This window comes from Sminthopsis crassicaudata, chromosome 5 (genome assembly GCF_048593235.1).
Source record: "Sminthopsis crassicaudata isolate SCR6 chromosome 5, ASM4859323v1, whole genome shotgun sequence".
NCBI classification, from domain to species: domain Eukaryota; kingdom Metazoa; phylum Chordata; class Mammalia; order Dasyuromorphia; family Dasyuridae; genus Sminthopsis; species Sminthopsis crassicaudata.
The window spans coordinates 65,354,347-65,368,367 of NC_133621.1; the positions used below are offsets into that span (position 1 = coordinate 65,354,347).

Consider the following 14,021-nt stretch of genomic DNA (forward strand, 5'->3'; position numbering starts at 1 on the left):
TCTCTAGAGAGGCCTCTGGAGGGCCCTGTGTAGGCTCATTTATGATGCTTTTAAACAACCATCTCTCTTCTTCTAGGTGCCTTGAGGGGCCACCCACACCCTTGGCCGTGAATCTTTTGCATATGTGTCCTAAGCCTCCCAACAACAAAGCCGCCCACTGGTTAGATGTGGATTGTGAGGCTTTGGAAGATAGTTTCAAGAGAAAAAACATTAGGAAAAGTTTAGGCTCAAACTCAAAGTTTGATGCTTGTATAGCAAATAACATGTAAAAAGATGCCCAATTTCCAAGGTAGGTCTTTAAAAATTGACTGCTCTTGGTTGAAGGTATTCCAAGGGTTCCTATCCACTAACAACATAATAAAAGACTCCCTATTAATGTGTTTGTCATTAATAATCAACCAGCAAATACAAGTTATTCAATGCAAAGGCATTTAATAAAATGGAATAGTAAAAAAAAAAAAAATTAACAGTAAACTATTTGCTCCATAAAACCAAGACATACTACCCCACAAATAGATATACTATCTCTGGGAAGAGTGAGGTTATATAGGGAACATGCATGGAGATAATAAGTAGAAAAGTAGATGGTCAGGGCCCATACAGGGAGAAGCATGCAGAGGAAACATTTGACCAAGCTGGGCACAAATATGGAGGAATAGTTCATGCCTCTGACACTGAAGCTATAGAAGTCTTTCAATAATGCCATACGGCTCTGGCTGAGCTGATAATCTGCTGATTTCCATTGTTCCCGTTGACTCCACCAGCCATTTCTCCACTGGTCATGTCTTCCATCCAAGCATGGGCTCCATTGAGGATCAGAGTCCACCTGAAATATTTAGATACAGGACCTGAGAAAAGAGATCTCTAACATGGTTGGTTTGTTTTTAGTTTAAATACTAGATACTTTAGTTAGAAGACCCATGACAATTCTTGGGGGGTGGGAATTGGGGGAGATTTTTTTTGGGGGGGCTTTTTTTTTTTTTAAAACAGAGCTACCTATTTGTCCCTTCCACAAATCCATTTTTCAGTAAAAGATTTTTTGTTCCAGATGCTAAGCTCTTTCAAACATAGAACAAATTCCTTTCAGTTAAACAAGGTTTAATCTTTTCTTTAGACTAAGCTTTCTTTAACATCTGAAGCCTAAGCTATACATGCGTCTTCAATCTCCAAGAACTACCAAAAAGTATTGAGGGTTGAGTTAGGGTTGTTCCCTAGCTTTCCAACATTCTATGTAGCTTAGTGAGTAGTAAGGAGTATTGAAACATAAAAACAAAATTAAAACCTGGTGTCAGGATTATTGTTTCTACTACTATCCATATTCCTGACCTTTCATATACAGATTGAGCTGATCAAAGCCTAAAAGTTGCAATAACACCTTTACTCTTAGAAAGTAAGTTCCTTACAAGATTTTGCAAGAGTCAATGGTGAAGTGGCTAGAGCACCAGTCTTGAAATCAGGAGGACCTGAGTTCAAATATGGCCTCAGACAGTTAACACTTCCTAGCTGTGTGACCCTGGGCACGTCACTTAATCCTAATTGCTTCAGCCAAAAAAAAAAAGTCACTGGTGAAAAATGATCCTAGCATATGTTTTGAAAATAAAAGTTTCAATACAAAAATAAGTTTCTTGAACATAGGAATTTGTTGTTCCATAGTTTCAGTCCTGTCCTATTCTTTGTGATAACCAGTTAGGGTTTTCTTAGCAAAGATTCTGGAGTGGTTTGCTATTTCCTTGTCCAGCTCATTTTACAGATCAGGACACTGGGGTAAACAGAAGTCCAATGACTTGACCAGTGTCACATAGTTACTGAACTTATGAAGATGAGTCTAGCTGATTACAAACCCAATCCACTGTGCCATCTAGCTGCCTTGGAGATAGGAAAGCATCTTATTATTCTTTTGAAATTCAGAACATACTTTTGTCTTGAAGTTTCCTCTAATCATATATTTTGGATTTCAGGTCAATCTTGATTTTGTAAATAGAAGATAATGGAGTAAAAGAAGAGAGAATAAATGGGAGAAAACAAAATTAGCAATAGTAATCGTAAAAAAATTTTTTTTCCAAGCAAATTTCTCTGAAATTACTATTCTTTGGAAAATGATGAGCAGGATGCTCTCAGGAAAAAACAAACAAACAAACCTGGAAAGTCTTCCTTCCATGAACAAAGTGAAATATACTGCATACAAAGTAATAGCAATATTCTGGGATGACCAGCTGTAAATGGCTTTGTTATTTTCAGTAGTACAATCATCCACACCTATTCTGAAGGACTTATGAAGGAAAATCCTATTCATACCCAGAGAGGGAAATGATTGATTCTGAATATAGATCAAATCATTCTCTATTACTCTTTCTATATCTATTTTTAACTTAATTTTTCTTGAGGGTTTTTTATTTTCATTAGAGTGGGAGATCTTTGTTTTCTTTCACAACCTGACTTTTATGGAAATGTTTTATATAACTTCACATGTGGTTTCTTAATTGTGCGTGGGAATAAGGGAGACAACCTAGAACTCAAAATTCTTAAACACAAATGTAAAAAAATGTTTTGAATGTAAATGAGGAAAATATAAAATAAATTGATATATAAAAAAACTTAAAATTAAAAAAGAACTAGGAGATAGATGAATGGGTAAATAGATTAATGGACAAATACATAATTCAATGAACAAAAATAAAGTGTATTTTAAATAATATTTGTAAAAGGAGTAACTTTATTCAGACAAAATATCTAATTTTGGAATCCAGAAAATAATCACCGGTCCCTAAGTTACAAAGTGAAAAACAGAAATCAAACCAGTTCAGACAAGTACACCAGTCTTCAATCATTAACCATGTCTCCAAATCTGGGGTCGAGCACTAACAGTATCTGGACAGAAACTTACTTCCTAGTTGTTGTTTTTTCTTTTAAATATTGAATTGGTCAGGGAGTCATCTCACTCCCAAATGCCAGAGATGAAGATCTTAGTGAATACAAATCACTTATGCTTTTGTTCCTCTTGTACAGAAGAAGTTTAAGATTTGCTCAGTTAGATTTCAGGTGAGTCTATGTATATGTATATTCATATGAGTATATATGTAAACAATTTATGGATATTTATTCTTATGCTTAGGAATCATCTTCTTTCCAGAAAAAAAATAGGTCTTCATGCTGAGAATTGTGATACATCTAATACAAGATTCATTAAGTGAAATTTTAGTTCAAAGAGTTGAAATATTAGCATTTATGTCAATAGATTCACTTCAGTCCCTAGATGGTCTTAAAGATGCAGAAGTTAGGGATTTTAACTTATTCTGAGAGAAATCATAAAACTCTAACCCATAACTGAATTAGAAATCTTATCATCTCTATTAAATAGCAACTAATTCCAGCAAGAGGAAATCCTCAAGTACCCTTCCCCATATTATAGTTCCAGGTAGTGTGGAAAAGCATTCTTATCAATGATATGTATGGACTACACAAACAACTGAAAATAATATGATCAAAGACAAGTTTCCTCAGATTAAAAATGAGCTCCCCAAGAAAGAGATTTCTGATATGAGAATGGGTGCAGGCAGAATTCCATTCCTACAGAAAATCTTCATTGATAAAATTCATCTACTACCTCCATTTTGACAACTAATGTCTTGCCTGGGTAGACAAAAGGTTTTGCATCTCACACTATGTTGTATTCTGCCTCCAAGTCAGAAATCATTGTGAGAGCTGAGAACCATAAATTAGGAATATGGAGGCAGGAACTGCACAGGGAGACTTCTAAGCAGGAAAAAATAGTTCAGGATTGACACTGTGGACTTTTCAGAAGGCAAAAATCAAGCACAAGAAACCCTGAATTCGTGAAAACTGATTCTGAAATCCAAATTTCTCAGATTTAATATGGTTGCTTAAGTATAATACATTTTGCATATTGTGGCTTAAACCTTCAAAGATATAATATTCTCTTTTTACAGACAATGTATAAGTTACCAATTCAATAACAAAATCATTTAAGAGAAATATAAATAGCAAGAGAGATCTATATAAAATCTTTGCAGTTGATTTCTCTCACTTTCAGCCATAGCCTTCTAACTCCCTAAATAGGATATCAGCTTCCTAGATTTCTCTTCTATATAGGTATGAGTATTTCCTCCTCAGTAGATCATGGCCCATAAATATCTCCAATCAAAGTGACAGAGAGGCAAAATTCGGTATGATTGACATCAAACTTCCAAATAGTTAATGACCCCAAAGTGGAATAGGCCATTTAAGAAGGTAGCAAATTCTGTCCTTCTTCCATCAGTGGTCTTCAGAAAAAGATCTAGGTAACTATTGGTAGTAATCTGTGATTGAGGGAGATTATCACACATATTATATAGGTTGTCAAGAATATAAATGGGAACATAAAGAGTCCCACAGCACTCAGTGTTGAAATGACATAAACAATAGATGGTACTAGGTGATTTCTGAGGACCCTCCCAACTTGAATATTCCTGAGATGCTGGGACACTTGTTTGTTTAGAGTATCATTCCCAAAGTTTCCAGATAAGAGTTCATGGATCCACATAGATATTACACTATGGCAATAAAGCCTTGAGCTAATTTTTAAACCAGTGAATCTGCATACTAGTCATATTTTGCAAAGTGCTTTTATTCATATTATTGCATTTAACTTTCAGCTAATCTTGTAAGGTAAATATCAATAACAGACTTCTTCAATGAAGAAATCAATATAATAAATGGTAAAAATAATACATATTTGTGGGATTTGACTCAATTATTTGACATCAATCTAGATTAATTGATTTCCCTAAAGTATAGATCTTATCATGTCACATACTCCATCTACTCCTCAAACTCCAGTACCTTCTTATTTCTTCTAGGATCAAATCCTCTTTTTGATGTTCAAAATCCTTCATAATCTAGCCTTCTTCTACCTTTCCATTCTTCTTACACATTACTCCCCATCATGCTCTTCAATCAAATGACATTGGCCTCCTGGCTATTCCCTAAACCATATATTCCATCTCCCAACCTGGCTAATTAAATGCCTTCCTTCTCTAAATTTTTTTTTAAAAAATTATATATAGCTTATTTGTACATATTTATTTGCTTTATCTCACTTTACTTGTTTGCTCCTTTATTCATTTGTACATATTTGTTTGCCTCTTCCCCTTTATTTTCTTCCTCCTACTCTTACTTGTTTGCTTCTCCCTCCCCTTATTTGTTGACATATATTTGTTTGCTTTTCCTCCCTTTATTTGTTTGCTTCCTCCTTTATTCATTTGTGCATATTTGCTTTCCTTCCCTTGTTTTTCTTTCCCCCTCCCCTTATTTGTTTGCAATATTTATTTGCTTTTCCTCCCTTTACTTGTTTGTTTCCCCCTTTCTTCATTTGTACATATTTGTTTACTTCCCCCCCCCCCTTAGTTATTTGCTTCCCTCATCCTTATTAGTTTGCACACATTTGTTTTCTTTTCCCCTCCTTATTTGATGGCCAGCTCCCTGAGGGAAAGGAGTCTTTCTCTTTTTGGATCCCTACTACTTAGTACTGGCTCTGTTTCTGGCTCAAAATAGGGGCTGGATAAATGTTTATTGACTCTGACTAAATTGTCCATCCTCTCTTATCCCACCATTAGCCAAGGGATCTTTAATCTTCGTATTTTTGGAACTAATTTGTGTATTTGTGTCTGTCTTATATTGTCTAACTAGAAAATAAGTTCCCTAAATAGGAACTATGTTTACTAGCATGTTATATAGCACCTAGAATGCAATTTGTCTAAAATGAATAGTTGCTATATTATTTGCAGAGTAAATTATTGGCAGATCTTGGGCTGGGAATCAGATCTCCTGATTCCCAATTCATTACTATTTCCACTATGCCATACAAAATATTTTACAGTTGAATATCTATGAGAGAACGTAACAAGAGTTAAAACTTATTTCATAAGAACACATCCTAAAATAGCTACTTTGGGGATTGGCAAAACTGACCCAGATTAGGGTTTCTTCCAGATCTCTAGATCTTTTTCTTTCATGTTCTGGCCTTTGGAATTTTAAAAAAATATTTCCTCCCCATTCCTCCCCCCTGCTTCTTTATTTTAAACCAGCAAGTAAGCTTTCCAAGGGAAATTCAATTAACTTTTTTTCCCTAAATGGAGGCCTAAAGTATATGATATAGAGTATCTTTTGTTAAGTAATTCTTACCATCACAATTTGGGTTTCTAAGAGAAATGAGATTTTTGAATTTAGATGCTGTCCAATTCCAAGCTATTCCAATGATCTCCAGTTTGGTTCCTAAATTACAAACAAATTTCCTATTTTTAGCCACAAATTTGCATAGACTCATAGAGTGTTAGAGCTGGAAGAGATCCTAGAACTTTAATCCAATCTTCTCATTTTACAGATGAGGAAACTGAGTCCGGAGATATTTGAATTGCTCGCATAAGGCAAACAGCTACTATTCTTCAAACTGAAACTCAAGTTCCAACTTTTGCTTCCCAACAAAGTATTCTTTTCACTGAAAGCTGCATTGGAATAAAGGCTACAAAAGGGTCCCAAGAGGGAAGCCTTAGCAAATTAGTTCAAGTGTCTTTCAGTCAATGACCATTATCACCAATTATACAAATTCAATTAAAATGTGCTAAACACCAACTCTCCTCCAAATGCAGTTCTAAGTTTTGCCCTCTAGATACTTAAACTCTACTACGGGCATAGGAATAAAGAGAAATCCAAAGTAAGGAGTGAAATTAATTAAGTCAATCAATAAACATTTATTAAGTCCTTACTGTTTTTCAGGCAATAAGTCTCTGCTCTCAAGGAACTTTCAGGCTCACGGACTAATAATGAAGATAATAAATAACTAGATGTATTCATCTGTATGTTCATTGGGCAGGGAAGAGATCCATCCAAACCAGGTAGATCCTCTTAATTTGCACATCTGTTCAGTGAACATTTTTATACCACTTCTTTTTTGGAAGCCAACCAAGCATTAGCAAAAAAGTGTTGGGGGAAGGCAAGCATTCTTCTCCAATTCTCTCCTCCAGGGCCTCTCATCAGGATTGTTTCTCATGGCAACATTTATATCACCATTTCGCTATCAGAAATTCAGAAGGTTAGAAGTCACTTTAAGTGTGGAAGGAAGGGAATAAAATGGATCAACTCCAGAAGATAATATTTGGCCTTATGCCTTGAATGGAATAAGATTCAGGAGGAAAGCTTGGGTGGTAAACAGGTTTAAAACATGAGCCCAATTTTTCCTGAGAATATAAACTATTCCCATTGAGTAAATGAACACATTCAGATAACAAAGACACCAGTCAATGTTTAATATAGTATTTGTTACTGATCTGTGCTCTAGTGTCCTCAGAGAATGTGTATATTTCCCAGACTATTAGATTTATACCAAAGGATAATATGAATTTCTGGGGCATCTGTCTAAAAGAAATGAAAGAATAGGAAATTGAAGCACTTTCTAACAGAACATTTCATAGAATCACAGAAACACAGAGCTGGAAGAGACTCCAAAGGTCATATAGTGTAACTCATATCTAGAGAGAAATACCTTCTACAGCATCTCTCCTTTTCCCCCATTGGCTCCAGGTTGCGCAAGTCCTTCATTAAGTGTAGTTCCAGAGGCAATGAGACATCAGCTGGGACTTGTAGTGGAGCTGCCATCTCATGACAAACTAGCATCTTTCGTGCTCCTAAGGATTGATCTCTGCCAATATAGCTTCATAGCTCCATATTTATCATTTGTACCCTCTGGCAGTTAGGTGGTTCGGTGGATAGAGCGCCAGACATGGAGTCATGAATATTTATCTTCATGAATTCTAATCTGGCCCCAGATTCTTTCCAACTGTGTGACTTTGGGCAAGTCACTTAACCTTGTGTTTGCCTCTGTTTCCTTATCTGTAAATGAACTGGAAAAGTAAAATGGCCAACCACTCCAGTATCTTTGCCAAGAAAACCACAAATTTGGTCACAAATTTGGACAGATATAATTGAAGTGACTAGTTATGCCAGCCAAAACCTGACCCTCTCTTTACACATCCTGGAATCAGGAAGACTTGAGTTCAAATTCAGCTTCAGAAACTTAACACTTATTAGATGTGTGTAGCTGAGCAAGTCAACTTAACCCCTCCCAATTTCCTCTCAAAAACCCCAAACTAAATGAATCCAAAACAATTTATCCGTTTCCCCAAATTCACCCTTTCCCCAAACTTTCCTATTTCTGTTGAAAGCACCACTCTCATCCCAGTTTCTCTGAAGACACAAATTCAAATCCAGCCTCAGACATATCAGGGGGCTAGTCATTTAATTTCTACCTACCTCAGTTTCTTCACCTGTAAAATGGAAACAATAACAATAAGTACTTCCCACAGTTGAAGATTTTGAGGAAGAAATGATGTGATATTTGTAAAGCACTTTGCAAATTTTAAAGTGCTACATAAATTACTATCATCATCATCATCATCATCATCATCATCATCATCATCCACTCTGTATTGTGTATATCCCTATTTGTTTACATACTGTCTCCACATTAGAGTATAAGGTCCTTGTGTATAAATGCTATTTTTGCCTTTCTTTGTATTTAGCTCAGGATTTAACACATAATAGGCATTTCATAAATGCTTTATTGGTTGATTGGATGATGGCTGACATCTTTACCAGTGGAAGGAGCAACTACAAACCTAAGGACCAAAGCAAAACATTTGTCTCCCTTCTTGCACAGGGATGTCATGAGAAATGAATGATGTAAGGGATGAGATAAGAACTTAGCACTGTGGAGTATCATGCAGACATATTGGTGCCACCTTAAATTTCTAGCATCATAGGGGTAGAATTGGTGGGAAACATAGAAATCTTGTAGTTCAACAAACTCATGTTACAGATTATTAAATCATCAAGGTCAAGTGACTAATGCAAGATCAAACCAATTGCCAAGCCATGCTTCATGTAGATTTCCTAGCTAGAAAGCCAGCATTAGCATCCATTCCATCATCCACAAGTGTGCAACCTGAGCTAGAATTTCTTCCTCAGCCTTCCCCATTTCTCTCTTTTTGGACTTTGCTTCTCTATTCATTCATTGCTTCCCAGCTAAAAACTAGACTTCATTTTTCTCTGCTTTAATAAATATACAAAACTATTTCTGCCAGTGTCCAAAAACATCAATCCCAGAATTTTATTTTTTAAGATCCGCTTTAAGCAAAATATATGTATACCCTTTCCTTTATTTCTCCTATGATGCCTCTTATACTCGGTAAATATTTACTCATCTATTAATTTACTGACCAAGATCAAATATGTCTCTTTAATTTAGAGTATATTTTAAAATGGATTATAAGTTTTCTTTAATCACTGCAAGTACGAATCCAGGTATAATCTCCTTGTGTTCAGTTCTTTAGTCATGTTCAATTCTTAACGAACCAAAGCATTCCAGGCCCTCATGTCCTCCGCTGTTAGCATGTCAATACTGTCCATGGAATTTTTTTGGCAAAGGTGCTGGACTTTTCCTTCTTCTCCAATGGCTTACTTTTGTCAGAACTCTCCACTATGACCTGTCTGTTTTGGGTAACCTTGAATGGCATAAGTCAGAATTTCATTGAGCTAACCATGACAAGGCAGGGTCCAGGAAGGACCAGGTATAATTAAGAAATGGGAAACTGTATTCTCAAACCGCCCTTGGTAAGCCTAGACCAGAGATGTCCAGAGGTTGTAAATCTGGTAACTCAAATGTTTGGAAATATCAAGAATCTCAGGTTTTAAACGGCTTTCTTCATTTTCAGAAGCTAAGGGTTTAGTCAGCCAGCCCACATTATGGAAATTTCCTTCTTCCAAGTACAAGAGGATGAAGAGTTAGTTTTCAATCTAAAAAGAGGGTAGATTCAAGTTCTACCTTTGGCACATACTGGCTAGGTGATCCTGAACAAGCTCCTTAATCTCTCGATGTCCATAGGCAGTTTTATAACTCTAAGTTGCATAGTTAATGAGTCCCTGTACTGATTCTTGCCTATACCAACAAAATCACACATTTTTAGAACTCCACCTCCACCAAAATGGTCCTTATATGTTGTCTTAGAGATCACTGAGCTGGAGTCTATCTCAGATAGCTTTGCCAAGAAAACCACAAATTTGGTCACAAATTTGGACAGATATAATTGAAGTGACTAGTTATGCCAGCCAAAACCTGACCCTCTCTTTACACATCCTGGAATTAGGAAGACTTGAGTTCAAATTCAGCTTCAGACACTTAACACTTATTAAATGTGTGTAACTGAGCAAGTCAACTTAACCCCTCCCAATTTCCTCTCAAAAACCCCAAACTAAATGAATCCAAAACAATTTATCTGTTTCCCCAAATTCACCCTTTCCCCAAACTTTCCTATTTCTGTTGAAAGCACCACTCTCATCCCAGCTTCTCTGAAGACACAAATTCAAATCCAGCCTTAAATAAAATCTATTTGCCTCATTTTTTTCCCTGTAAAATGGGTATGAAGCCTACTTCCCAGGATTTCTGTGAAAATCAAGTGAGATAGTCTAGTACAATGCTTGACACACAGTAGAAACTTAATTAACACTTATTCTCTTCTCTTCTTTCCTCTGCCCCTTATAATTCAGATGGTCTTACTTGATATATAAGGAATCTGAGATTAAAGTGACTTATCCAATATAGTTAGACTGTAGCAGAGACAGAACTAGAATTCATTTCTCTCGACTCTTTGTTCTGGGTTTTATTATTATTATTATATTATACTGCCTCCCTGTGGAGAATCCAACAAAGAAAATCAATCACATCAGCATTCTTTATTTGGAGAGTATGGACTGCAACAAGACTGCAACATATATTTGCAACATAACTGATCTCTTTTAGAAGCAAAATATAGCAAACTTCTCAATTTGGGAGGGGAGAAAGCTCAAATCCAATTCTTCTTTTTTTTACCCCTGTGCTCAGCTCCACAGGTTGCTCAATAGCCTTCCTGCTGTGCCATTTTAGAGACCCGAATTTTCTGCAGAGCTCGATCTCTAAATGCATTGAATGTCAAATTTACAACAGATCAAAAAAAAAAAAATGCCAAGCTATGCAAGATAATTTGGCCCAATGAGATTAAAAATGATTCCAGGGCAGCAGCCAACATATGTATGTTATTTAAAAACATCAAAATTCCCAGCTGGAGTCTTATAATGCTATGATCTCTGGAAGCTTCAGACAGGCCCGTGATCCTACTGGGAGATGAATGAAAAGAGTCCTTGTTGCCAACAGGCTGAAAAATGCAACATCTGATATGGAGATGACGGATCAATCGACCTTCAACCCAAGTTCAGTCCATTCATGTCCAGGTCCCGTGAGAAGCCCCCTTTTGTGGCAGGAACACCTGCCGAAGGAAGGCTTCCTCCCATGCTGGGAGTGGGGGGAAACAAGGCTTTGGAAAGAATTAACTTTACATGCTATCTCATCACAAGCTTTAGCTCCAATAATTTTGAAAACTCATAACAAATGCACACAACTCACTAGAGCTTCCTGTGAGTGCCAGACAGTTAATATTAATCACCCTGGAGGCCAATATGATGCCCAGATGGAATAATAGTTTTTCTCAGCACTTGGAAAGAAGGGCAGCTTGGGGGAAAACATAACATTCACTTTAGCGAGAGCAAACACACAGACTGGAAAAAATCAGACTGAACAGCTTTTCAACATCCATATTATACTTACTTTGGCCAAGCCATACAGAATCTATATCATCTTTTTCCTATAAGCTTTCATATTCACAACTCAAACTGTATTAATATTACTTCCTTGTTCAACTGAGAACCAGTGTGCTTAGAATAGCCACTAATATTAACACATCCCTTTTAAAGTTATCTTTGGTTCATTTACTGTGAAGTAATGATTTATAGTACAGAAGAGTCCAGAGCAGGGCTTCTTAACATAATTGGTTTCCTTCATAATCCCCTAGATTTTTTTCATGCATTAGAGAACATTATTCTAAGTAGGGATCCACAGACATCACAGACTGCCAAAGAGTTCATGTCATAAAACATGTTAAAAACTCCTAGTCTATTGGGATGGAAAATGCCATCTGCATCCAGAGAGAAAACTATGGAGATTGAATGTGGATTAAAGAATAGTATTTTCACCTTTTTCTGGTTGTTGAATTTTTTTCTCATGATTTTTCCCTTTTTTGTCTGATATTTTTTGCACATGACAAATACTGATATATGTTTAGAAGATTTATACATGTTTAACCAATATGAGATTGCTTACTGTTCTGGGGAGGAAGAAAAAAATGATAATCAAAATCTTACAAAAATGAACATTGAAAACTATCTTTACATGTATTTAGAAATATAAAATGCTATTGAAGAGAAAAAAAAATGTCCTGGTCTAGAAAGACTTGAGTTCAAATCTTCACTGTGATACTTAATAGTTACATCCATGAGCAAAATATTTATCCTCTGGGTTACAGTTTCCTAATCTATAAAATTAAAAAAAATCTATTTAAAAATCTGGGGATAATATCTGTACTATTTACTGCAAGATCAAGTTGGTTAATCTATATAAAACTCCTTGCCAATTTTAAAGCTTCATATAAATAATAGATACTGTATTTGCTGCCTGTCTGTTTTTTCTGCCTTTCTCCCAACTTGAATCTTGAAAGATGAAAACATTCATCATGGGGCAATGGATAGAATGCAGAACATAGAGTCAGGATGAATTTACATCCTATCTCAGACACTAGCTGTGTGATCCTGAGCAAGTCACTTAACCCTCTTTTTTTTCAGTTTCCTCATATGTAAAATGAGATGGAAAAGGAAATACCAATCCACTCCAATACCTTTGCTTCCCCCCCCCAAAAAAAAGCACCAAATGAAATCATCGACACAACTGAAATTACTAAACAACAAATAAAATGCATTTATTATATATTTGAATTATATCTTGTAAAACTTACTATGACCATCTATATTGCAACTTGTTAAATATTTTGGTTTCTAATAAAACTAAAATGTGGGGTGAAATTTTCTAACAAAATAAAAAAGGATGTTAAGTTTCATTTACCTTAGAATTCTAGAGGCAGAAAGAAACTTCAGCTTATCTAATTCAATCTCCTCAATTTTACTTCTTAAGGAAAGTCTCGCAGAATAACTTGACATAAGTCTAGGACTAGACTTAGAATCTCAGGATTTTCCTACCACTATCAGAAGTCAAAAAGACCCAAATTCAAATGTGCACTCCAACACAATTTGTGTGACCCTGAATCAAGTTCCTTAACTGTAATGAGCCTCAGTGTCCCTCAGGTGAAAAGAAATAACTATATCTATAGAACCTGCCTCACAAGGTTGTTAAAAAGATCAAATAAGATCATGTTTGCAAAGTATCCTTCAAACATTTAAAAACTATTTTTAAAAAGGCACTTTAGGTTAGTGAATAGAGAAATGGTTTTATGTTAGGAAAACCTCCCCAGCACAGTTGTTTCTCTGTGTTGGTGGAAGAGTGCCCTCCCTGGAAGATCCCAGTATCAATGAAATCACAATGTCAAACCAATGCTTTTCTCCATCATCTCCAACATCAAACATTGTACTATAGTTTGGCTCAGGATTCTAAAGGGATGACCAAAAATCATAAGAACTGCTAACATCCTCTTAATGCTCCAAGGGGCAGGAGAAACCATATTATAGAAAATGAAACTTCAGAAAAGGAAAATTACAACTGCTCCTGTGTAGTAAAAGTCCATGAAAAAAAAAATCTTCCAGTCTTGCCTCTAGCAAACAAGAGATGATTGTGGATAAAACAGAAATCTGTGGAAATTCAAATCATAATATGTGGTAAAGTAAGTCCTTCATCTAAGGAACCTATCTGATAACTACAAGGTAACCAAGGAAGAAGTAGAGGGAGGTGATGTGTGATGACCCATCATGAGTCACAGACAAGCTGATAATATCTGCTGTGGTTCAGTCCTTTCAGATGTGTCGTGAAGTATTCATCATCTCACTTGGAGTAATCTTGGCAAAAGAACTGGAGTGGTCTGTCTTTTCCTTCTTCA

The 14,021-nt window shown here is 35.9% G+C and overlaps 1 long non-coding RNA gene across 1 annotated transcript in view; it reads right to left on the reverse strand.

Annotated features, from left to right (window-relative positions):
• Window positions 1–487: 487 nt before the first annotated feature.
• The window catches only part of LOC141545228 (uncharacterized), a 33,861-nt gene continuing 20,327 nt past the window's right edge, over window positions 488–14,021 (reverse strand). The window contains exon 3 of the long non-coding RNA XR_012482929.1: window positions 488–826. This is a non-coding gene — a long non-coding RNA (uncharacterized LOC141545228). The remainder of the gene's footprint in view (window positions 827–14,021) is intronic.